The sequence below is a fragment of the Macrotis lagotis genome, chromosome 5 (assembly GCF_037893015.1).
Source record: "Macrotis lagotis isolate mMagLag1 chromosome 5, bilby.v1.9.chrom.fasta, whole genome shotgun sequence".
Taxonomy (NCBI): Eukaryota; Metazoa; Chordata; class Mammalia; order Peramelemorphia; family Peramelidae; genus Macrotis; species Macrotis lagotis.
In genome coordinates this window covers 110,976,442-111,003,336 of record NC_133662.1, presented here as the reverse complement: position 1 = coordinate 111,003,336, position 26,895 = coordinate 110,976,442, and the positions used below count along the sequence as shown (strand labels likewise).

Here is a 26,895-nt window from a genome sequence, read left to right as displayed (position 1 = left end):
AAGATGTAAAATAAATGGGCCTCCTGCAAGAGACCTTCCCTCATTTCTTTATTTATTTATTGTGGTTTTCCTCCCCTGAAATCATTTGGCATTTATTTTGTATATTTTGTATTTGCTTATGTTTGTACATGAGATTCACTACAGTAAAATGTAAGTTTCTTGAAGGGAAATACCAGTTTCTTTTTTTTTAATTTTTGGATCTGTAGTGATTAGCACAGTGCTGGGCCCATATGAAATATTTAATAAATGTTTTTGATTTTAATTGAAAGCAGCTCAATGATTCAAAGAAGAGAAAGAATACTTCTATGAGAGCTGGTGGACAAGGGAAAAGTTTTTTTAATCTGCAAGTTTGGCACTCTTTCAGGTTCAAACACTGATTAATGTGAATTTCTTGTTTAAATCCCATCTGACCTTTCGAAGTTTGTTGAAGCTGGCCCCATCTATGCATCCTCTACCTAACTGCCACCAGCGCTTACTGATTTGATTTCTTGTCCTTTTAGACCAAGATCCAAAAAGGTTCTGGAGAAAAGACAAACTTTTGAAGTGAACTGATAGATTGTTCTTTCCTTTCTGTAATCAACAATTTTACACTTACCAGAACTCTGGGGTAAGCTTTTAGTATTTTAGTTCAGCAGATATAATAAACAATTTTCAGAGAAACATTGGGAGTGATTACAAAAAACACTACTCAAGCAGACTGACTGATAATTTTTTGGCTTACAAAGGCCACTACTACAGATATTAAAATTTATAGGAAATTGGTTTAAAAAAAAAAGGAATCATTTATGCTCATACAATTCTGTGTTCTGTGACCTGTTCATTTTTTAGTTTTTAAAATATTAAAGTAAAAACAGTTTATTTGCTATTACTTCCATCATTCATATCTGAAAATTGGATGAGTGGTTTCTGTACTTACTGGATGTTGCTGTTGTTCAGTCATCTTTCAGTCATGCTGATGTTTTGATCCCATTTGGGATTTTCATGGTAAAGATACTAGAGTGGTTTGCCATTTGCTTCTCCAGATCATTTTAGATGAGGAAAGTGAGGCAAACAGGGTTAAGTGACTTGCCCGGGGTTACATAGCTAGTAAGTGTCTGAGGCTGGATTTGAACTCAGGAAGGTATCTTTCTGATTATAGTCCTGGTACTCTATCCACTGAACTATGTGACTGCCCCATGGGGATTTTATTGTTGTTCAATCATTTTTCAGACATGTATGACTGTTTGTGACCCTGTTTGAGGTTTTCATAGCAAAGATATTAGAGTTGTTTTCAATTTCTTCTTCAACTCATTTTACAGATGAGGAAATTAAAACAAAATAGGGTAAGTGACTTGCCCTGGGTCTCACAGCTAGTAAGTGCCTTAGGCTGGATTTGAACTTAGATTCTCTTGATTTGAGGGTAAATGTTCTATCTACCATGCCACCTAACTGCCTCTGATACAACACATTTAGTAGTGGTAAATACAAAATAAAAATCTTCCAGTATATAATGAATACAACAATGAATACAATAATGTCACAATGGTGACATATAATGCATTGTAGTGAATAGAGATCTGGTCTTGGAATCAGGAAGACCTAAATCTTGTCTTTGTCACACACACAGGCTATATGACCCTAGACAAATCACTTAATCACTTAATGTTTTAAAAGAAAAAATTATAAAGTAGGCATTGCTCTGTTGTGATAAACCAAGTAGAGCTTCTTTTACCAATGAAGTCATGTCCAGTAAAAAGTAACAAAACATACACTAATAAGGCTTTTTTTCAGTCATTTTTCAGACATCCGACTCTTTGTCACTCCATTTGGGGTTTTCTTGGTGAAGTCACTTGAGTAGTTTGCCAGTTCCTTCTCCAGTTCATTTTATAGATTAGGAAACTGAGGCAAATAGAGTTAAATGACTTGTTCAGGGTCAAATAGAGAGTGACTTAGACCAGATTTGAACTCTTGAACATGTGTCTTCCTAATTCCAGACCCAACATTCTCTTTCTACTATGCTACCTAACAGCCCAATATTATTTTTAAGATTATTTTATTAAAGAGGGAGCTCTCTTGATCAAAGTTATTCTTATATTTTCCTTTCTCAAAACTGATATAAAATTCACTAACCTAAGATTTGAAGGATCAAACTTCCCCCTGCTCCTTAGACATCTTCTCCATAACCACTTTACTGAGAAACCAGAGACCACAAAGCTAGAGAAATCCTCTAGTGAGATAGGAAGGCCATGTAATTAGGTGTTGACCATGGAAATAAAGGATACCTGTTTCATGCACCTATTGAAGCAAATCTTGAGGAACAATAAACAGCCTAATTACGAGTTCTTTTTGGTATTCTGGGATGCTGATTGACTGGGCCAGCTTACTTAATTAAGCTCATGAAAGAAGGAATTTTCCAAATACACATAGCAAGTTAGGTACAACCAAAACTTTGATGTCCTTCCAGGGAGTTTTTCTGTTGCTCCAAGTTATTTCCTATGAAAACAACTAAATATATTTTGGAATAGTTTCCAAAATTTCTTTTTTTCCTAGCAAAAATATTGCCCAGGTTTGTAACCTCAGAATTTTATTTAATTTCTCATTCTCCCTCACCTTCAAATGCAATCAATTGCCACCATTTCTATTTCTACAACTTGTACATCTGACCTCTATTTTTTATAGATACTACTTTAATTCAGACATTCATCATGTGTCACCCAGATTATTGTAAAAGTCTAATTGGTCTTTCTGCCTGAAGTCTCTAGTCATTCCAGAACATCCTTCATGTTCTAGACAAAATGATTTTTCTTTAGCAGAAACAGGATCATGTCACCTCTTTAAATATGTCTCTCCCTACTGTCTCTAGGATCAAATATAAAATCTTCTATTTAGCTTGTTAAAATCTTTCACCCTCTGAATTCATTTTATATTACTCTCCCTTCTGTGTTTTGTGATCTAACCAAACTGACCTCCTTACTGATCCTCATACAGGATATTCTATTTCTTGCCTCCACAAATTTGCACTGACACCTAGAATGCCCTCCCTACTCACTCCTAGCTCATAAAAGTCCTTTTCTTCTTCAAGACAAGGTTCAAGGGGCAGCTAGGTGGCGCAGTGGATAGAGCACCAACCCTGGAGTCAGGAATAGCTGAGTTCAAATTCGGCCTCAGACACTTAATAATTACCTAGCTGTGTGGCCTTGGGCAAGCCACCTAACCCCATTTGCTTTGCAAAATCCTTAAAAAAAAAAAAAAGACATGGTTCAAGCACCATTTTCTCCACAATCCTTCAACTGCTAGTCCTCTTCGACCCCTCCCAAATTGTCCTGCATTTAATGATTTTGCATTCATTTGAATCAATTCTCTTTTATCTTTTTACTCTATGTATGCATACTAATATATTTGTTGCCTCCCTCTTTAGAAAGGAAATTTCCTAAGAGTAGGCATGACTTCCTTCCTTCTTTCTATTTATATCCTCAGTGCCTAGCACCATATTTGGCAGTTAATAAATGCTTATTGATTGATTGATTGAACAATTGGTTGATTATGCTCTATACAGAAAAGAAAAACAGAGCTTCATTGAGAAACTGAAAAGTCTGGTACTGATTTTTTAATCTATGCATTACTATTTTTACACATGTACTATGCTGTAAAAGCGGCAGCCAGTTCTGCAAGCAGCCATTATTTCATCTTTGGAGAACATTTTGACGTTAGTCATTGGAACTGATACCCAAACTGGAATAGAGAGAGATGAAGTGCCGACTGAAAAGTCAAAAAGCAAGTCAAAAGAGTGGATCCAAGGTCTGGCCCTCTGACTGTTTTGGAGTCAAGTACCAATTAGTTGTCCTAACTGAATGGAGAGTGGCTATTTTTATTTCTCTTGGAGGCTTAGGCTCTGACTTTGAACACATAGTGATTTAAAGGGGAAAAAATATTCAAATAGCAAATTTTCAAAGTGAAATAAGTAGAAATCACGAAAATAACTTATACAATGATGGCAATAGTATAAATGAGAAGTATGGAGGGAAGGAAGGAAGAAGAGAGGAAGGGGAGGGAGGAGTGAAGAAATAAAGAAAGAAGAGAGAGAAAGAAGGAGGGAAGGAAGAAATGAGGGAATGAAAAAGGGAAAGAGTAGAGGGAAAAAAGAGGGAAAGAAAGAGAAGGAAAAAGAGAAAGGAAAGAGAAAGGAAAGGAAGAGAGAGACATACTGGGTAATTACAGTGACCAGATCAGGTTCCCTGCAAGAGATTAAAAAATGCACTTCCTTACTTTTTTTTTGTTTTTGCAAGGTAATGGGGTTAAGTGGCTTGCCCAAGGCCGCACGGCTAGGTAATTATTAAGTGTCTGAGGTTGGATTTGAACTCAGGTACTCCTAACTCCAAGGCCAGTGCTCTATCCATTGTGCCACCTAGCCACCCACACTCCCTTACTTTTTCTGAAGAGATAGAGGATTAAGGATGTGGTACATTGCGTATACAATTACATCCAGTTGCATTAGTACTTTTAAATTTTCTTTGTCTTTTTTTATTAAAAGGTATTTCTTGTTGGATCAGAGGGACTATATTTGGAGATGAAGATCATATACAAACAATAAAAAATTTTTAAAAGGCAGTTTAGGGAAATAAAGGGACTAAGACCAACTAATAGTTGGGAGCCAGGGCCAGTGGTTTCTTTGATGGGAGTAGGCATATATATATATATATGTATCTATGTATACACACACTAGATTCATAATCCAATTATAGCCTACTTGATAGGTGGATGGAGCTAATGGGTGAGTAACAATTTTCTGTCCTAAGAATAAGTGGCTTGGTTTGACTTGACCAATACAACATCCCCAGGGGGTAAAGTAATCTTTATTTTTATAATTTGTTATGAGTTAATGGTAGCAGTTACATGACAAGAGGAATATCTGAAGTCAGGAAGACCTGAGTTCAAATTTGATCTCAGTCACTTTCTAGCTATGTAAGTCACTTAACCTATAGCCCCAATTTCCTTTAAAAATGGGGGTAATAACAGCATTTAGGGCCAGTTAGGTGGCATAGGATAGAGTGCCAGTTCTGGAATCAGGAAGACTCATCATTGCAAGTTCAAATCTGCCTTCAGACACTTACTAGCTATGTGACCTTGGGTAATCACTTAACCCTATCTTGCTTCAGTTTCCTCATCTGTAAAAATGAACTGAATTCCTTGGTTATATGTTATGGTTTTGCTTGGCCAGATAGGTGATGCAGTGGATAGAACACTGGGTTTGGAATTAGGAAGACTCTTCATGAGTTCAAATCCAATCTCAACCACTCATTAGCTATGTGACCCTGGACAAGTCACTTAACTCTGCCTCAGCTTCCTAATCTGTAAAATGAACTGGAGAAGGAAATGGCAAGCTACTCCAGTATCTTTGCCAAGAAAATTCCAAATGGTGTCATGGGGTCAAGGAGAGTCAGATACAAACAGAACAAGAGGACTTTTTTGGTGGTCTAGAAACCTGAGATTCTTGAATCTAGCCTTCCTTGTCTCTATCTTAGACATGTCCCTTCATCCTTCCTGAATTCTCAAGTTCATTTTCTGAAATCTGTGACTGAATTCTTCCAAGATAGAAACTTTCAATTGCCATGCTATACTAAGGCTCCATGATTGGCAACTCTCTATGACATCAGAGATAAGCAATAAATAAAATATGTATCTGAACATCCTTTTATGTGATGAAATATTATACTAAATAAGAAAGACAAGAGCTTGGTGTAACCAATGTGCTGGCTCTGAAGGGCAGCTTCCCTTTCTCCCTCTGGTTGTGACCTTAAGAGCACTGAGCCCAAGTCCCAACTCTATTCCTTTTCTGGATGTACTTGATTCCCCTAAAAGAATGTAAGTGCCCTGAGGACAAAGACTGGGTTATTTTTCTCTTTGTAGCCCTAGAACCAAACATAATGCCAGATACATATTAATAGTCTAAGAAATGCTAATTGTTTAAAGCATTTAGGTGGCTCAATGGCAGTAAACAGAGCACTGGACTTGGAGTCAAGAAACCCTAAATTCTAAACCTGTTTCAAACACTCCTAACTATGCATGCCAGGCAAATCAATTTAACTAATGTTTGCTTTTGTTTCCTCATTTGCAAAAGGGAAATAATAATAGCAGGTACTTCCCAGGAGTGTTGTGAAACTCAAATAAGATGACATTTTTAAAGTACTTTGCAAAGCCTTATATTATATAATGCTAGCTTGTAATATTATCCTACCCATTTTCTTCCAGTAGTTATGACCCAGTTATATCCAATGATTTCTTCTTTTTTTTTTAGCTTTTTGCAAGGCAAATGGGGTTAAGTGGCTTGCCCAAGGCCACACAACTAGGTAATTATTGTCTGAAACCAGATTTGAACCCAGGTACTCCTGACTCCAAAGCCGGTGCTTTATCCACTACGCCACCTAGCTGCTCCATATCCAATGATTTCTGAATGACTATCACTTCCTTTCTTACCACAGTTTCCCCATATATATTCATATATGGTCAGAGGATGTAGAAAAGCAATTCTCAGATGAAGAAATCAAAGTCTAATCATGAAAAATTGCTCTAAATCATCATTGATTAGAGAAATGCTATTTAAAACATCACTGATATACCATCTCATACTTATCAGATTGATCATTATGACTAGAAAGGAAAATGATCAAAGTTGGAAGGGATGTGGGAAAACTGGGGAACTAATGCATTGTTGGTGGAGTTATGAACTGATCCAAACTTTCTGGAAGCAATTAGTAAATATGTCCAAAGGGCAATAAAACTGTGCATAGCCTTTGATCCAACAATACCACTACTGGGTCTTTGTTCTGAAGAGATCATGAAAAAGGTAAAAGTCCCACATGTAAAAAAATATTCATAGCAGCTCTTTTTTTAGGGGCAAAGAATTGGAAGTTGAAGGAAGGCCCATCCATTGGTAAATGGCTGATCAAATTGTGTTATATGTATGTAATGGAACACTATTTCTCTGTAAGAAACCATGAGGTTCAGGATTTCAGAAAAGCCTGGAAAGACTTACAGGATCTGATACAGAGTGAAATGAGCAGAACCAGAAGAACATTATACACACTAACAACAACATGGAGTGATGATGAACCATGATGGACTTGTTCATTCCATCAGTACAATAATCAAAGACAATTTTTTTAAAAAATACTTATGATGGAAACACCATCCACATCCAGAGAAGGAGCTGTGGAATTTAAATGATGACCAAAGCATATTATTTTCAATTTTTAAAAGTTGTCTTATATATTCTATCATTTTATTCTCTCTAATGTTTTCTTTTTTCCATTTGTATTTGATTCTTCTCTCACAACATGATCACTATAGACCTATTGTTTAGCATGGCTATAAATGTAGAGCCTTTATCAGATTGCTTCCTGTTGGGGGGGTAGGGAAGAGAGGAAGGGAGAAAAATTTAAAACTCAAAACCTTACCCCAAAAAAGATTAGTAAAAATTGCCATTGCATGTTGTTGGAAAAGCAAATAAATAAAATATTTTTTAAAATTAAAAAAATGAATGGAAACTTTTTGTAATCAAGCATGTTTTAATTTATAAAACATATATAAACACATAATTTATATAAATGAAGATACAATTATATTTATTTATATATACATATGTTTATAATATAATATAAATATAAATCCTATTTATTTCTCTTCTATATTTATTCTATCTAGGTCATCCAGTGACCTATCAAACACTTAATACTTTTTCAACAATTCATTCACTAAAACAGTGAACTTACCCTTATTTTATTGCCCCTCTGCTCCTCATTTCTACCCTTTCCCCAACCATGTTGCCACAGATATCTCAAAGTAGGTCTTTTGTTTTCCTTTGCGTGAGTTAAAAAGTATTATTGCTCCTCTTTGAGAACGTAAGGTCCTTGAGGACAAGAATTGTGTCATTTTCCTATTTGTATCCCTAGAACCTAACACAGTCTGACATATGCTAGTGTTCAGTCATTTCAGTTGTGTCCAGCTCTTTGTGACCCCATTTGGGATTGTCTTGGCAGAGATACTGGATTGGTTTGTCATTTTCTTTCCCAGCTCGTTCACAGATGAGGAAACTGAGACAAACAGGGTTAAGTTTCTTAACCAGGATCACGCAGCTAGCAAGTGTTTGAGGTTGGGTTTAAAATCAGGTCTTCTTGAGTGCAGATCCAGTACTCTATCCACTGCACTACCACTTTTACAAAAACTCAATACATTGTAGCTTCTTTTTAGGATTTTCAGGATCTGTTTCTCTTTTAGAGAAACATTGGGGAATAGGAAGAAAGAAAAATGTCCCTGCACACACAATTAAATTGAATTCCCATGGAAATGTCCTAGGAAAGATCAATTGACAGAACAAAAAGAATGGGGCATTTGAAGTTTAGGAGCAGGAGTCTCAGGTGGAGGCTTTTTACTCACAGGGTCCCCTTTGGAAAGGATGGTTTTGAAGGTATAAGCATGTTAAATTCATTGAGGACTTATAAGTCAGAAGCTTGGTTTTTGTGGAATTTGTGTTTGAATTGTATGAGGATAAATTGCTAAATTAGAATTTCAGTGGTGGTCAAGAAATACCTCATGGACTAAGAGGGAGATGAGATAAACGTAGGCTCTTATTTTATTCAAGGTGCTACCTAGTCAATAGTCTAGAAACTTACTGAGTCTTGGAAAAAGCACTTTATAACTACAAACATTAATTAACTGCCTGCTGTTTGTACAGCCATGAATTAGATCCTGAGAGAGATATAAAGCTCTCATGAAACTTACATATAATTTATAATATTTACATGTCTGTGATTTAGAAAGACAATTAGGTGACTTAGTGGATAAGGTTCTGAACCTAGAAGTCAGGAAAACTCTTCTTCCTGAGTTTAAATCTGACTTCAGATATTTACTAGCTGTGTGACCCTGGACAAATCACATAACCTTGCTGGCCTCAGCTGCCTCATCTATAAAATAAGCTGGAAAAGAAAATGGCAAACCACTGCAATATCTTTGCCAAGAAAACTTCAAAAGTTAACAAAAAGTAGAACACAACCAAAACCATCCAACAACAGTAAGTTTTAGAGAAGAGCTTTATAAAATACAAAGGGGCAGCCAGTGGCCTAGTGGATAGAGCACTTGAGTTCAAATCCAACCTCAGACCCTAGTTGTATGACCTTGGGCATATCACTTAACCCCACTGCCTTGCAAAAACCAAAAAATAAAAAAATAAAAACCAAAAATACAAAGTCCAGAAATAAAGATTGTTACTGATGAGGAATCCTGGAAGGTTTCATGTAGAAGATGGCATTAAATCTGGACCAGGAAATCAATTACCAAAAGAGTGAGTAGGGAGGCCCCATCCTCACATAGGGGAATTATGGGCTTCAGCTACACATTTTATCCAGTCATCCACCTAACCCATTCCATACTCTTCCCTCTGCTGCTGCTATTCTGCTCTTCCACACCTGACCAGAGATGTGGATCTCCATCCTTCAGTTTTCTTGAATGCATTTCCCAATCACCACAGAAGTTAATCCATTACTCTCTGGATCTAGGGTTCTAGGGTACTAGGGCCAGAAAAAATAGATATTTCTGCTGGCTGATCCTACTTCAGCATCATGACCTGCCCAGTTATTCACTCAAGTAAAATGGGTTCTTGAGTGGGTCCAAGATAAAGGTAGTCATAGAATTTCCTCCTCCCATAATAATAATAATAATAGCTAATAAATTCAAGGATATGCTGGTATCAGCTCATAACTGACTCAATCCTAGCTCCCAAACGCAGATCGGTCCATTTCCAATGTGAACATTTATATAACTGAAAATAATAAATGCTACAAATCAGGGCTAGATATAATGATAATCATAATTAATAATAACAATAATAAATAGATAAGATTTATATAGTGTTTACTATGTGCTGGGTACTATGATAATTGCTTTATAATAATCTCATTGGTCTTTACAACAACCCTGGGAGGTAGATTCAATTGTTATGCTCATGCATACATAGATGAGGAAACTGAGATCAATAAAAGTTAAGAACCTGCCTGGTGTCACACAGTTAGTAAGCACCTGACACAGTCCCTGACTTAATAAATGTACTTAATAAATGGTCTTTCAATCATTCATAAGCAAAGGTAAGGGTCATGTCCATTGGGCATGAGAGTGGTCCAGTTTGCCTGAAGTATAAAATATGTGGAGCAGACTAATATGAAAAAATATGGAAAAGTAGGTTGGGGACATTTTGTGAAGGGTGTTGAATAACAGGCTAAGTAGTCTTCACTTAATTCTCTAGGAAATATGAAGTTACTAAAGATTTTTTAACAGAGCAATGGCATGGTCAAATTAATACATCAGGAAAATTAATTTAGCATCATGTAGAATGGAACATAGATGGAAACAGAGAAAGAATGCAAATGAGAAAACTAATTAGGAAGTTGCAATACTCTGGGGTAATGATTAAAAAAAGGACTTTTCATTAGTGGGACAAGAGGATTAAAGCTATGGGGAAGACTTGGAAGTAGAATCAACAGGAATTGATGACTTTGGATAAGGGCTGAAGAATGGAAAAATATAACTGTTTTGAACACAAATTACTGGGTGAATGGTGATACTACAAATCAAAAATAGAAGTAAGCTAATAAGCTAATAAGCTTATTTTGCATATATACATTTATGTTCTATAGATAGTTGGGGAGGCAGAGGCACTCAAAAGATTCTAAGGTTGAGGAGAGAGATTGGGAGTCATTTGGATAAAAGAGGGCAAGTAAAACTTTGGGAATGAGTGATAGTTTCAAGAGGAAATACACAGAAGAGAAGAATATCAAGGGTAGAATCTTGAGAGCAAGTCTATTAAGGGGTCTAAAAAAATGAGAACCCATTTGAGGAAGGATTTAGAGGTAGAGAAAGAAGCAAGACAATATGGTGAAGCCAAGGATAGATGAATGGAAAGAACATCCAATAAGATCACCTATAACCAGAACTTGAATGTGGCTTGGACAAAGTTGACGTTGGTTCTGGCCAACCATCTGTCCTAATTTCATGCTCGCATCCTGGGGGGATGAATAATAAAACCCCTGGCTACATGTGAGACTTGGTATTAAAGGTCTGTACTTGGAGAAGATAAGCATTCCTTTTACTGGTCATTGAGTAAGAATAATTTCAGTGGATTTTTTTAATTTAAATTTTATTTTATTTTCATTTCTGAATTCACTCTTTCCCCCAACCATAGTCTTAGCCTTTAAAGGAAATAGTTTACCTTGGGTATCTTTATTCTTTTCCCTGTTGCAGAAGCTAAATATCCTGTAGACTCCTTGCTGGAGAAGTGAAGGCCCAGCAACTGCCTTTTTCTGAGTCCAGCAACATGATGACTACTAAAAAAGGAGCATTCAACTAGATGACCTTGAGTCCCTAGCTTCCTTTTTCACTTTGTGTTTCCTTTCCTCAGTCAGTGGTAAAGCATCCATCTCAAGATGCCTATGTCCAGATTTGGAGAGGACCTTTTAAGTTTGAAAGTTCTAGAGGTCTGAATTCACTAGGTTGCATTAACCAATGGCAGAGTTTCTGCAATTAGGAGACAATCTCAAGTCTTTTCTTGGCTGGCCAGTAGACACGGATTTTGAGGGAACAATGCAGAGCTGATGTAAAATGTGATTATGCTTATGCAGAAGTCTTGCAAATTGATTTATGTTCTGATGAGATTAAGTAACAGCCTCCTAGGGGAATATAGCAGTTGTTATAAATTAAGTTACAGAAGAGTGTGAGAAAAGGAAATTTAACTCTTATCAGAGGTCAGACTTTCCCAAGACTGAATCCAATTCAAGGAGAATGAGAATTTTAAAACATCATTGTACTTGGTGATTAATAAATCATGGTAATTAGGAGGAGAACAGTTTCAGTAGAGGGTTGGTGATGAAAGTTAGATCTCTCTTTGAGGAGAGACTGGTTGGTGCAGAAATGGAAACATTAGGCAAAAGGAATATTTAGTTTTACTCAGAGGAAAAGAAGTGGAGAAGGTAAAACATCAAAAAGGAGGCTTCTTTTTAGGATTAGGAAAACATCAATGAGTTTACATTCTAATGGTGACAGCTGGGAAATATTGCTTAAAATTATTATTAAAAGTAGAAACATTATGAAAGCCCTCAGCTTTCATCTTAAATCTCCTTTTTCAGTCAATAATAATTATAAACAAAGGTCACAGGCATCCAACATTCTGTGATCACAGAGTTGATTAAACATTGTGAAAGTGAAAGGAAAATAATTAACTGAACCTACATTAAGAATTCTGTCGGGACAGCTAGGTGGTGCAGTGGATAGAGCACTGGCCCTGGAGTCAGGAGGACCTGAGTTCAAATCCGACCTTAGACACTTACTAATTACCTAGCTGTGTGGCCTTGGGCAAGCCACTTAACCCCATTTGCCTTGCAAAAACCTAAAAAAACTGTCTTCAATCACACACACACACACACACACACACACAGACACACAAAACCTTCCAGATCTTTGGGGGTTTAGGGGAATAGTACTGAACCATTTATCCCTACATTCTCTGGAATGGATTAAGGGACCCCTTTTTGGGATCAGAAACTTTAATAAAAGGAAGTAATGGATGAGACTTCCAGTTGCCTCCATTGTGCTCATTTCCATCATAAAGATCTCTAGAATGAAGAGGGATTATTAATACCCTCATTCCTCCTTTTTCCCTTCCTCTTCCTCCTCCTGTCCCAATCCCCAGTGAAGACCAAGTCTCAGGTCACAGCAGCTGATGAATGCCATAGTCTGGCAATCACAATGCCCAAATCTGTTGCTGGTTTTCCACAAGGCAATCACCAATGGCTCTAGTATCAATTGCCCAAAGCTCCATTTTCCTACACAAAGGTAGAAGTCCTGAGTCTCAGAAGTTCAAAGGTTCCCTGAGGCCCAAATGAAAACCTCTTGAAATTTGGGGGCATATATCTCAAGTGCAACTGAATTCACTGGCAGATTCCCCTTTGGAGAGGATGGCTTTGAGGTCATTCTCAATAAACCCAGCAAAGTTTCACAAGTAAGAAACTTGGCTTTCCCTTGAGTGGAATTTGTGTTTGTCTAAGTCTTTGACACAAAAGCAACGAAAGGTCCTTTCACTTCATTTTATTTTCATACAGCTTTTTGTCTGTTGTGGTAAATGGGCTCTCAGTTAGGGCATCTCTCTATGAGGATTTCTAGGATCCTTGTGCTTCCCACTCCAAATAATATTGTAGCATTCTCTAAATGAAAAACACTAGAGTTCAGAGAATCTAAATAACTTGCCTAAAGTCTTATAGCTAATACAAGCCCTTTTCTATACTTTCACTCTGAGAGTTCTAATTTCAAGCAGTTCTACTATAAGTAACACATGAATTTCCCAAAAGCATCACTCTCAACTATTAAAAATCGGACAACAAAAAAAATGAGGCTTATAGGGGTCAACAGGGTTATAGGCATCACCCTCAAAAGCTTCAACTATGGTACATAGAAAAACAAGATAGGAATCTAATAAAAATGGTAGTAATTTCATGCATATTAAATGGTTTAAAAATACATAATTACTGCAATGGATAGTGATCAAGTCTGGGTCTCAAATTATTGCTTGGCCCATGACCCTGCTTACCTGGGCTGATGAAGCAAGTTGGGCAAGACTATTATTAGGGGTCTCTGGGCCAGAAGTCTAGAATAGAAGAGGGGGGATAGATGAAATGGGTTGAACCAACTCTTCTCTTTTTGCACCTTCTACTGCATCAGAAAATGTACAATAAGTATGACCTTTAACTCAACAAAGACTTTAAATTTGCTTGAGGAAATCTTTGTCAGAGGGGTTACAGCTTGTGAGATTTTGTGAGGTGGTGTTTTCCCACAGGGAATTACACAGAAGAGTTTGCTCTGAGCAAAATGAAATATTATATATTTAATATATAAATCTAGATAGAACAAATTCATGTTTTTAAAATATACATTTTATAATTGACTGTATATAGCAGAGCTAGGGGAATAGGACAGTTAAATAATTTTATGCAAACAGCTGGTAATTTGACTCCAAAAAAAGTGACTTTTTAATTCACACTGCCACCCTTATAATCATCTCAAGTGACCAGACTGATCAGCTAAGCTAAAATAAAAATGAAAAATCAAACAAAACAAGTTCTAATACTCTTACAAGTCAAGAGACTGGATTTAGGAAGTGGATTTCTCCTGGGATCCACTTAACAGTTAAAAAATTTAAACACAGAGACAGACTTGGAAAGTAGAAAGGGAGAAGGGAAGGGAATAAGACTTTAATATAGTGCCTACTATGTGAATAGGGTACCAGTCCTGGAGTCAGGACGACCTGGGTTCAAATCCAGTCTCAGATACTTTACTGTGTGAACCTGGGCAAGTCACTTAGCCTGTTTTGTCTCAGTTCCCTTATCTGTCAAATAAGTTGGAGAAGGAAATAGCGAACCAGTCACAACAGTCACAACCAGTCACACAGCTGCCTTGCTAGCTGTGTGACCCTTGGCAAATCACTTAATCTGGCTCAGTTTGAGATATCTCATCTGCAAAATAGGGATAATTTAAGCACCTAATCTATAGGGTTGTTGTGAGGATCCCATGCACTATTTGTAAGGAGTTTCGCAAACTATTAAGTACAATTTAAATGATAATTATTATTAATGTCTTTTTTAGCATAATAGAAATTAAGCTCCTTGAGGGTAACAATTGTTTTATTTTTATCTGTATTCCCATTACTCCGTATAATCCTTCAGAGTAGACATGAAGATGTTTGTTGATTGATTGATACTCTCATTAGTTCTTCTTATATTGCACCAAAATCCCTTTCCCTATGACTTTTTTCCCAGTGCTCCTAGCTTTTTCCCAGAGCAAGATACCCAAATGTCCTTAGTAGCCTGGATTTTTGCTTTCCTTATTATTAGTTACCATTATATAGTACTATCATCTTCTTACTGAGTCCATGGTCATAGAGATGGTGGCAATATTGGCACTGGAATCATGAGCCTTGTTCTTCAGCATCCTTTTTGATAGTCCTCCACCAAAATAAATAGTTCCCCTGTGGTTTCCAGAGAAGACATTCAGTCTGAAGAGCTCATTCTGCTGACAAATTTTAATGTTTCTGGATCTCATGCCTTCCTGGGAACTATAAACTTCACTGTAGCCCTGTTGTGAATTAGGGGCTGAAAATCAGTGATCAACATAACTGATTACCATGAACTAAAGAAACTACTAGGGGCACTTAGGTGGTGTAGCAGATAGAGCACCAGCCCTGGAATCAGGAGGGCCTGAGTTCAAATTTGGCCTCAGATACTTACTAATTGCCTAGCTGTATGACCTTGGGCAAGTCAGTTAACCCCATTGCCTTAAATAAATAAAATTCTTTAAAAAAAAAAAGAAGCTACTGACTCCCATAGAGTCCATAAGACTTTGCAAGAGGTATTTTTTTAAACTTTCATTGAAATCTTTTGTTATCACATCACCTATTCTTCCTACTATAGTTTTCTCTTTCTTTGTTTCCTAGAATATATCCACAGGGTTCTTTACCCAGAATCTAGGAATTCTTTTTTTTTCAAAATTTTGATAACTATATCAATAGAATTTATTTCCTTTGTAATCTCATGAATTTGATATTATGTGTTTAAAATTAATATTCTGAGGAGGTGTCCATAGGCTTCAGAAGACTGCCTAAGGGGTCCATATGAAAAGTATAAGAGAAAAAAAGGTCTTCTTGAGAAAATTGACCAGCTCCATATTCCTCCAACTCTGATCTATAGAATATTTAGAAGGCAGCATGGTGTAGTAAGGTCACAGCACCTCAACTGCAATCACAGTTCTACTACTCCGATACCTATTTGACTTTAAGTATTAACCTTGGGAGGGTGAGCTTGGTTTCCCCCAAATCAAAAGGAGGAAGATATATATGATGATCTCAAAAGCCATTTTACAGGTTCAGATCTATGATCCTTCTTAAAAAACAATGAGTCATCTTTCCATATTTCTTCTTTAGGGATAAATTTGAATACATTGAATTCTTTGTGCTACAAAGACAAAGATTCTGGGCATGGAATTATTCTCTACAGCCCAGGCAGTCCTCAGCAGCAATTGCTTTATTTGAGTAAAGCTCCCTAAGATGAAAGGTGCACTAGGGGAGTGAGGAGCAGTCAAAATGAATCACTCATGAATCTTTTTAAAAAGAACATTACTTTGTAAAATAAATTATTGACTTCAATATTCAGGAGTTATTTATACCATGCTTATTAAATAAATCTATACACTTGATTGAAAAAACATTAAAACTCATGACATGTCCCCCAGAATCAGGCCAAAGATTTCAATTAGAAGAGACAGGAAGAGCAGTGACATTTTACCCATATTAGATTTTCCTAAATGAACATTAAGGGCTTAAAATAACATTTAAGTTGCATTTTTCTGGTGATGATGTCAAATTGGAAAATTAAAAGAGACATTAAAAATCTATTTGAGTCCCTGAAAAGCAGGTAGTGAAAAGTAGTCAGAAGCAGAAATTAATTTACTTTTCTTTTGTCTGGGCAAACTCTTTGTTAATAATTTAGGTGATTAAGGTGTAGGTTGCAGGTGTATTTGGATTGGTAATCCACATAACAATTAAAATGTGTGGCAACTGCAGTCTGTGTTACCCTGCATGCAATATACTCTAAGCCTGGGCAGCTAGGTGGTACAGTGGATAGAGCATCAGCCCTGGAGTCAGGAGGCCCTGAGTTCAAATTCAATCTCAGATACATAATAATTACCTAGCTGTGTGGCCTTGGGCAAGTCACTTAACTCCACTGCCTTGTAAAAGCTAAAAAACAAAAACAAAACATACTCTAATTCTACTAAAAGTCAGACTGTCACTTTATAATTTGCCTCACCCCATATGGTATGAGTTGTCTCATCAAAATCTCAGATATGTGCCTGGGAGCAGATTGGGCACAATTCTCCTCTTTCCAGCTTTCCTATATATGCATTGTCTTCTCTGGTTAAAAGTGGGCACCTTGAGGGTAAGGACTGTCTTATTTTCTTGTCTTTACATCCTTGATACTTAACTCAGAGGCTGACACAGAATAAGATACTTTATCTTTTTTGGTTTTCTAACATAAATATCAGGAGGATCTGAGTTTAAATTTGGACTCAGATATTTAATAGCTAAACAAATCATTAAACTTCTGTCTGCTTCGTTTCCTCTCCTTGTAAAATGGGCAAGGTTGTTGTAAGGGTCAAATAATGGAAAGGAAGGATAGGGAAGAGAAGGAAAGGGATGGAGAGAGGGAAAGGGGAAGGGGAAGTGGAAGTGGAAAGGAAAAGAAAAGAGAAGGGGGAAAAGGGGAAATGAAAGAAAAAATTCCATAGGGAATGCAATAGTTTATCCATCTCTCCATTCCCTTACAACTTCTATGAAGTTTCAAAGACATCCAGTCACCACTTTGGGTACATCCCTCTCTTACTACCTCATCCTTTCTGTCTGCGTTTCTACCCTAGGTGACCTCTTAAATTCCAAGCTTTCCTTTGTATTCAGTAATAAAAAGCCTATTGCTTCTTAGCATTATTGACAGGTCTGACTCTTCTATGAATATCTCTAAATCTCACAGACAGGTATAAATGGGAAGGATTAAAGAAAGAGAGATGTTTAAACTGAGATAAATGGTAAAAGATAACTAACTATAAGACAGCATGGTTCTTTTGATCCCTCTCCCACTCATCCTCTAGGGGGGCATCAAGAGGCTAAGAATTTATGTGTTGCACCAGCTCTTGATCTATGATGAAATCCCCCACTGTTACCACAGAAGGTGCTTGCAGACCTTTTCATCCTAAGAATCATTAATATTTAACTATTTGTCTTTTAAAAGAAAATTCTTCTTGATTCAAAGGACACCTAAACTTGAATTCCAAATCAGATTCTTCACTTGTAAAAACAATTAACTTATTATTTTGAACACTGAATACTTTACAATTCAAAATCATTGGACATAATTCATGCATTATGATGTGGAAGCATCAAACCAGTTGCTTCCACAAGATTATAGGAGGAAGGTTAAATCTACTTCTAAAAATATATTCTTTTGAAAGGATTGAATAAGAAAAGCTCTTTTAAGATTCCCATTTTTTTTATAATTTCTTCCTTAAAACAGGGTTAGCTGAAGTCCAGCAAGAACATACTTTATAATCCACTACAAATTATTAATGCGTGCATTTGAAAATGATAGGAATGTTTTTATTTTAAAAATACTTTGTCAAGTTTTTATTCACTTAGATTAGTTTGAAGTTGATTCCAAATTAATGAGATCAATTACATCAGTGCCTGGCAAACAGACTTGTGAGTTGATATTAAATCAGTACAGACCTATCATGGAGACAATTCATGAAAATAGCCAACTAGAATTTCTGGTCACAATATGACTTAATTACTTTTGCTTGAGGCCTAGTCTAGTATTCTTAGTAGTTCATTTAGTAACAGATAATTATTATTTGTTGACCATCTAGTATGTATAAATGCTGCATAAAACTTTGTATTGTATTATGATAAAGAAAAGGAGAAGATAATCAAAGAAAAGGGAAAGATGCTCAGAACCCACACAAAAAAAATGTTCTTCCCATCTGCAGCACCCACCCATATAACCTTACCTTTTCCATTACTGGACTCCCCTAATTGTTAGAAGTTTCTTTTTTCATGACTCTTCTTAGATAAGAAGCACCTTGACAGTTTAATTTTCTATTTTGATGCATTTTCTGAGTTGTTGTGACCAAAACATTGCATCATCTGGTGATGAATCTCTGATGATGAACCTTTATGAGCTTAACTAAGATAGTCTTCCAATATGGAAGGTGAGGAAGTTTGAATGTAGAAAGGAAGATAATCAGAATTTTAAGTGTTTTCATGTTCTACTGTGTTCCAGAGAATGGAACTAGGAACAATTTGTTGTTGTTCAGTCATTTCAGTTGTGTCCAACTCTTGGTGACTCTATTTGGGGTTTTCTTGGCAAAGATACTAGAGTGGTTTGCCATTTCCTTCTCTAGCTCATTTTATAGATGAGGAAACTGAGGCAAACAGGGTTAAGTGACTTCCCCAGGGTCACATAGTTAATAAGTATCTGAGGCTAGATTTGAACAAAGATCCTGCATTCCCCACTATGCCAAACAGCTGTCAAGAACAACCAATGGAAGTAGCTAATTTTAACTGGTTAGGATAAAAAGTTCTAGATTTGGAATCAGAAGGACTTGGATCAAATTTTTTGACATTTTTGGGCCTGTTTCCTCAATCAAAAAGTGAAATGACTTCAAAAGTCACTTCTAGCATTGTTCTATTGTTTTCTATGAATTACAATAGTGGAATGGAGATAGTTTCCAAGTCTCCAAGTAAGGGTTGGACAACCACTTAAAGACACTGCAAAGTGGGGTTAGACTAGTTAGTTGTTCACTGATATCTCTTCTAACTCTAGACTTGTGACTGCAGAGAACACAATTTAATCATGGATCAGAATAAACTGCCAAAAGTCGCCTCTGTTTTTGTTCTGCAGGCACAGTCTTTGAGAGTCCAGGGTTACTTCTATGCCATAATGAAATTAGGCCTCATGAATATCATTTACTAGGGCATAAGTTCATAGAATCATAGGACTTAGAGCTCGAAGGGACCTTGGAAATAAACTTGTCTAACTTCCTCATTTTTCAAATGAGGAATTCTAGAGGGGTGATGTAACTTGCCCAAAATCTGAGAGATAGCAAGAAGCAGAATTTGAATTCAAGCTCAAATCTTCTGAGGCCAAGTCAATACTTAAGGAGTTAGGCACTGATGGATTTTACTCTGATAACATCATGGATCTTGTGAAGTATTAAAATACTTCTACACAGTAATTTTATAATTAAAGTGTCCTCCTTACATTTTTTTTGGTTGTAGAGAGAGGACAAACAGGGTTTAAATCACTTTCCCAGGCAGGATCCCATAGCTAGTAAATGTCAAATGTCTGAGTCTAGATTTGAACTCAAGTCCTATTGATTCCAAGTGCTCTATTCCAGTATAACACCTACCTGTGCCTTGTAACCTCTGTCCCAAAGCCCATTGGTATGGAAATCTCACCTTATTGATAGGGATGAAGGCCCCATGCTTCATGGAGTTGGTGAAAAGCATGAGATCTCCAGTCTCCACCAAATTCCCCACCCCTTGAGAACTGGAGTCCCCCTCCAGTACTCTCCAAGTAAGAATCTTCTTGAGTCAAGCATCATGTTGACTTTCAGAATTAAGCGAGAAGATGGAAAAGGCCAACTTCACTTCAGATTGCTGAAAGAAGACTCTGAGAAGACATGAGAAAAGCAGACAGTCTCCTTCTCATCTCTATACCCAACTTGCTACTCTAAAGACTTCAGCGAGTTTTCCCTTGGGTAAGATCTGGAGCATTCTCTTAATTGAATTGAGTTTTCTCACCCCATTGGGAGAGCTCCTTTACTCAATATTTTTTTCTGGTAGATCTTCTCCTATGTATACCTTCTCTGATTTCTTTTTTGGCATCATTTAAATAAGTTTCTTTGCTATTTTCTATCTGTATTCTTTGTGGAACTAATATTAGATGAGAAAAGGGTCAAGCCTTGGATATAGAGCTTGGGAACCTCTTGATGCCCCATAAGACAAATCAATCAAGTCAGATATAATCTGATCATGTTCTCTAAGTGAACAATATTTAAAGGAACAGATAGACATACTTCTCACCTATCGCATTTCTTTGAGGAGAGGATGGCTTCCAGGCCCAACTTCCTATTTCTCCTCTTGGCATGAATGAAAGTTTCCCTTGGAGAAGGAGTGGGGTGGGGAGTGGGAGGAGGGAAGAGGCTAGAGATATTTATTCTGCCTCCCTTTGAGCCACACTCTACAATAGCGCCCTCTCCTTATACGCAGACTCATTCCTCTTGTGAGAGGGCCCACTCCCACAACACTTCACAACACTTTCTTTTTACAATTCTATATGCATTGTATATCCCCAGGTGGAATGTAAACTCCTTGAAGGATTAGCTGCTTTACTCTTCTTTTGGAGATCCAAATACAAATGTAAGATGGCACTCAATGAGCTCCCATTCTATGGGGGGAAGACAGTACATATGGAAGATTTCAGTTGCAAATCAGATAGAAAAGTCCCAAAGGTCCTAAGTGTGCAGTGGCAAAATTGATGCTAATGCCTCTCTTTATTTATTTAAATTTGTGATTATTTAAAGTTACTATTCCCAAGGCTCATGGATTCCTGGGCTATTGTCATCAGGCTTGAGGGGACAAGGTGATGGTGGTGGTTTGCATGCCAGGCACATGCCCTTCCTACCATTGCCCTTCTACCTCAGTGAAGATGATTTGCCTGCCTTGAATGTGGGAATTAGTTGACAGTTAAAGTTTTCTTAACCTTTTTTGTGTTATGGACCTCTTTAAAACCCATGGATTTTTAACAGAGTAATGCTTTTAAGACCATAAAATAAAATACAGAATTACAAAGAAAACCAATTATATTCAAATAAAGAATATTCTCTCCCCAAACAAAATTCAAAATAAAAATATTCAAATAAAATTTATAGGCCTCCCCCACCCCAAAATGTATCCAAGAAGTTCTAGAGATCCCAGGCCAAGAACTCTTGATCTAGTAGGATGCTTTACTTTTACCCAACAAATTTTTAATGTTTGTGGAGCCAAACAGTATCACTCTGTGCAGGACATTGTACAAGGAGTTTTAAACTCTTGTTGATCTAGGCTTAGGGAATGTTCACTCAAAGACAGTGAATTACTATGGACATGGACTTATGGTAGATTTGACATAAGTTGCTTCTTTAAGAGCATCTAGAGAGAGAAAGACTGTTGTGTAAGACTCTTTATGGCTCTAAATTGTTTTTCTCCTTTCACAAAGAGCCCATCATAATTATACGTTCCCACTGGAATTACTCTCTGAACTACCCATTTCAGACTAGACTGTGCGTGTGTCTGACTGTGTTGAGGGAAACTGGGACTAGCAGCAGGCTAAAATTCAGCTATTGAACTGTTTCTGTGTTGAACAATTTTAGTTAAAAGATATCCTTACCTAACCAGCTCAACTAACTAAAATGTACACTTTAAAAAGATAGAAATACAGAAAAATTATCCTCATCCTTTAAAGATGAAAATCATTTCTGTTTAGCCCACATAGAATAATAGAAAAGGCATCTTTGCTATTCGTTGGGTTCATGAGAGATTCCTCATCAAGTTTCTTCTCTCCATAAATGCCTTATGGATGATTTGTAACCTGTTTTTCAGTTTCCTTAATTACAGTCTTTGTGCTATCTGCTTCAGATTGTAGGACTAATCTCAAACCATAATTCAGTTTCTAGTAAACTTTAAAGTGATGCTTACCTTGCATCCAGCTGAGAATGAGTGAGATTTCCAGGAATTTTTCCATCCTTTGAACTCTGATCTGTTCTCCCCAGAAAGAATTGTTTTAGGTAGCTATAGTTAGATTTTTGCTTATTACTGGTCTGCTCCTGCCTTTCATTTTGCTCTTTAGAAGATTTACTAGAATTTCTAGTTAAAGTTGTGCTTGTTTCAGTAGACTGTAAGTTCCTTGAGGTCTGAAACTATTTTTTTCTTTGTACCCTTAATGACAAATAAAATACTTTGCACCTTTCATAAGTTGGGGAGGGGAGCTGAGCAGAAGCATTATAATTATATGGATTTGTGATTTCATTGCCATAGGGAACCCCTGGTGAGAAAAATTCTCCCCACTAATTCAGTTTTCTCTGAAAGTTGCAAAAAATCTAACATCTAGGAAATTCCTAGGAAAAACATAATTATGTGTGCAAAATTCTACGTCAGTCCCTTGATTTCCTTTCTAATCTCAGTAGTCAACAGTCAGTCAATGTTTATTAAGTGCCTACTGTGTACCAGACACTATACTAAGCACTGGGAATACAAACACAAAAATGACAGTCCTTGCCCTCAAGGAATTTACAATCTAAAACCAAATAAAATGGAAATTGAAATATTTGAGTTTATCTGTTAGGTAAATTTTCTTTTGTAATACAAAATATAACCCCTCAAATATTCTTAAGAACTTGTCCTGATTACAGGAAGTGAAAAGCTTTGAAAATACTGAGACCTAGTAGAAACAATCAAAACCATATAGAAAACAAGATGAAATATCTATCAGCTCTTTTGTCTTATCTGCCACTGAAGTTGTTCTGAAGATATTTTCTATGAGTCTATAGAAAACTTTGCATTCCAGTATTTTTATTCAGTTGCAAAAAAGCAATCACTTTATTCAAATAATTCTATAATTCACCAAATAGTCCAATAGTTCACCAAACTTCAAGGAGTAATATCAAAATAACAAATAGTCCCATAATTATTTATATCAGTTTCATCAGCCAGAAAATTGAAAAGAATAAAATGAAAATAAAAATAATACCTTCCCCCAACACCAATCCATAATCCATGTGAAGGGGTAAACTGGCAAAGTGTGGTAATGCCTGTTAGAGTGATGTACAGAGGGACTTCGTATATCTTGAGACTATTATGGTATTTGCCATGATATGCTGGGAATGGGGCTCTGGTGATAATATTGATTGGGTTTAGTACCCTGACATAATTCCTCCTAAGAGTCAAAGTAGTAGACAGGATAAAGTTGCAGGCTGACCTAGAGAGACTGACCCCTACTCAAAATCACTGTGATAATTAGCTTGACATAGAGTCCAGTGACTGGTGTTGCTTCGTGTTCTGGTACACCAGAACGAACTGGTAACACCAATACTCAACTTGCAAGAAATGCCTGGAAGTGGTGTTCACTGTGAAAGTGGGGAAACTACAAATGCTCATGAAATAGACTGAAGATATTGAATATTTTCCTTCTGTGACAATACTATATCATAACCAGAAATAGATCTTATCAATCATACCAATAGATCTTACTCAACACCAATACTGTTTTCTTTTGCTTTGTTTTTGAACAATTAAACAATTAAACCAAAACAGAACAATTCACAAAAGATGGTTTCTACTATAACTGTCATATAAAAATTGCTTTGAGTAATGATTTTTGACACAAATTTTAAAAACATTTTAAGATCATCTCATAGCAGAATATTCAGCAGCCATCACTCTGCTAAGTAAGAATCATCAGAGGAAATATCCTAAAGATGGGGGTCAACATCACTGTGGCAGAAAGATTTAAAAGCACTATCAAAGATTAGAAGAAAGATATTGCAATAGTATAACAATATGTAGTACAATATAATAATATATAGTGCAATAGAAAACTTGAATGCCATATTATCCATTTTAAAAGCAATCCAAAAGGAACATGTGGAAAGGAATCTGGAAAATGAATAGAATCAAAAATTCTAGATGTGCTTAAACAGCTTTTTAAAAAAAGTCAAAAGGTTAAGGTGATGCAAGAAATCATAAGCATGTAATGAACAAAATAAGCAATTCAATATCAATTTTAAAAATACTTTAATACGGGGCGGCTAGGTGGTATAGTGGATAAAGCACTGGCCTTGGAGTCAGGAGTACCTGGGTTCAAATCCGGTCTCATACATTTAATAATTACCTAGCTGTGTGGCCTTGGGCAAGCCACTTAACCCCATTTGCCTTGCCAAAAAAACCTAAAAAAAATCCTTTAATATAGAGAGGCTTGAAAAAGCAAAAAAATAGGGGTTTAGAGAAAAACCTCAAAGAAAGCTGTAGAAAATTTCAAGTTGTCTACATGGTTGAAAAAAGAACAGAACAAAATCCAGGTAGGTCATCATTAATGTAAACAATAAAAGGACAAGACCACTGAAACTCTAGCTTCTCTACAAAATCAGGAAAAGATAAGACTAGAAAATATTGATACTGATTGGTTCAACTGCTTCACAATAGTCCAAAAAAAACAAAAAACAACAGCAAAACAAAGCAAAAAAAAAAATATTCAAAGTAGATCCAAAGTGAGAAAATTATGTCAAACAATTCTCCACATAAGATATACTAACAGTGAAAAATGTCAGGAATAATCGATATTAAAATATGGCATTTTTCAATGACAGAGGTTTTTTATTTGTTTGTTTGTTTGTTGTTTGTTTGTTTTTGCAAGACAATGGGGTAAGTGCCTTGCCCAAGGCCCCACAACTAGGTAATTATTAAGTGTCTGAGACCGGATTGGAACCCAGATACTCCTGACTCCAGGGTTGGTGCTCTATCCACTGCACCACCTAGCTGCCCCAACATACAAGGTTCTTAATAAAATTTTACTGTTTGACTGATTTAATGTAAATGGCTAATAATAGCAATAGATATGATAATAACAACTAATATTTTTCATAATGCTTACTATGTGCTAAGCACTTTACAATTATTATCTCATTTAATCCTCTCCTTGAAGAAATTGAGGCAAACAAAGATTAAATAACTTATCCAGTATCACACAGCTAGAAAGTGTCTGAGGCTCGATCTGAACTCAGGTCTTCCTGATTCCAAACCTGGTACTTGATCTAATGTACCACCTAGCCTCTCTGGCTTGATGATAACAATCTTTATCACACCCCTGAAAAGACCATCAAACTGGTCCTCCCTCTTGTAGATTATTTCTCAAATGACATAACAATGTAATTCAGATATGAAACTGTATATAAACTGTATAAACTGTATATAAACTGTATAAAAAAAGATAGAGATTGGAGGCTTCAAGCTTGAAAGAAGGTGGTTTTTGGCATTCTGCTGGACTTAGGAATTAAGAAGAACTAAGGATGAATCTTGCCTCAGACACATAACTATGTGACAATAGTCAAGTCATTTAAACCTCCATGTGCCTCAATTTCCTCATCTGTAAAATAGAGATAATAATAGCACTTGGAAAACATGTTTATGAAGGTATATATAAGTCAAAATATCAAAGAGAAGCTACAATAAATATATTAAGAGTCTTATTGGCACCTACAATCAAAGCTGAGTGGGAGAAAGTCTTTAGAATTTTAAAAAGGACTATAAAAGATTTGGAAACTATCCTCACAAAACCTCTACAATATTAAGAAAACCAAGGGCCCATTATCTAAAGCAGCTATAAGAAGATGAACAATTTCTCACTGAAAAGGAGGAAAAGAATTGATAGACATTTTTAGAATACATGATAAACAGGTTTAAAAATCTATAAAAATACTTTTTGGAATAAGCAGTCCTTACTTCATCAAGTAACAGTCAAGACTGATAACAGGCATCCAACATTAAACTGGCCAAATATAACTGAAAGTGGTTTGCTTCTGGATGGATGGAATCTATATAATGACTAAAGCCCACGAATGGAATCCAAAGGTCCTCTATGGACAATCTTCATGAAATAATCTGTGTGTCAACAAAGAAGCAACTGACAAAAACTTGAGCAATAAGGATTTAGTTGTGAAAAAGTAGTGGCTTTTCCTGCCAAATTGAGACTACATCATTACCACCAGAAACTGTAGAAGAGTTAACCTTAAAGAGCACAGACTTACAGATTCTGCAAAGATAAGGTAGAACCTGTAGAATATGTTACTGCAGGCTATAAAATTTTAGTACTTACCAGATATGTAGTATGACATGACCTGGTAGCTAAAATTATGCAACATTGGCTTGCAATCTTTCATGAACTGACAAGCCACAAATTCTCATGTTACAAAAAAAGAGACCCAAAATACCCCTGGAAATACAAACAATAAATTATATTGAAAATGGACCATTACCATAGACCAAATTGTTATCTGAACATAATGCTTAGATTAAAATGGAAGAAAAGATTTAAAAAAATAATTTTATTTATATCTTTCATTTTCTATCACTTAAGTTTCCCTCTTTTTCCCCTTCTAGAGAGCCATGCCATATAACAAAGAATTTTTTAAAAGAAGAGAGAAGAGGGAAAAAAAGAAAAAAAATCAGTTAAAACCTATCAGTAC

The 26,895-nt window shown here is 36.2% G+C and overlaps 1 long non-coding RNA gene across 1 annotated transcript in view; it reads left to right on the top strand.

The window, feature by feature from the left end:
- The window catches only part of LOC141487794 (uncharacterized), a 125,529-nt gene that overhangs the window by 49,458 nt on the left and 49,176 nt on the right, over positions 1-26,895 (top strand). Inside the window, exon 2 of the long non-coding RNA XR_012468515.1 lies at positions 20,233-20,376. This is a non-coding gene — a long non-coding RNA (uncharacterized LOC141487794). The remainder of the gene's footprint in view (positions 1-20,232; positions 20,377-26,895) is intronic.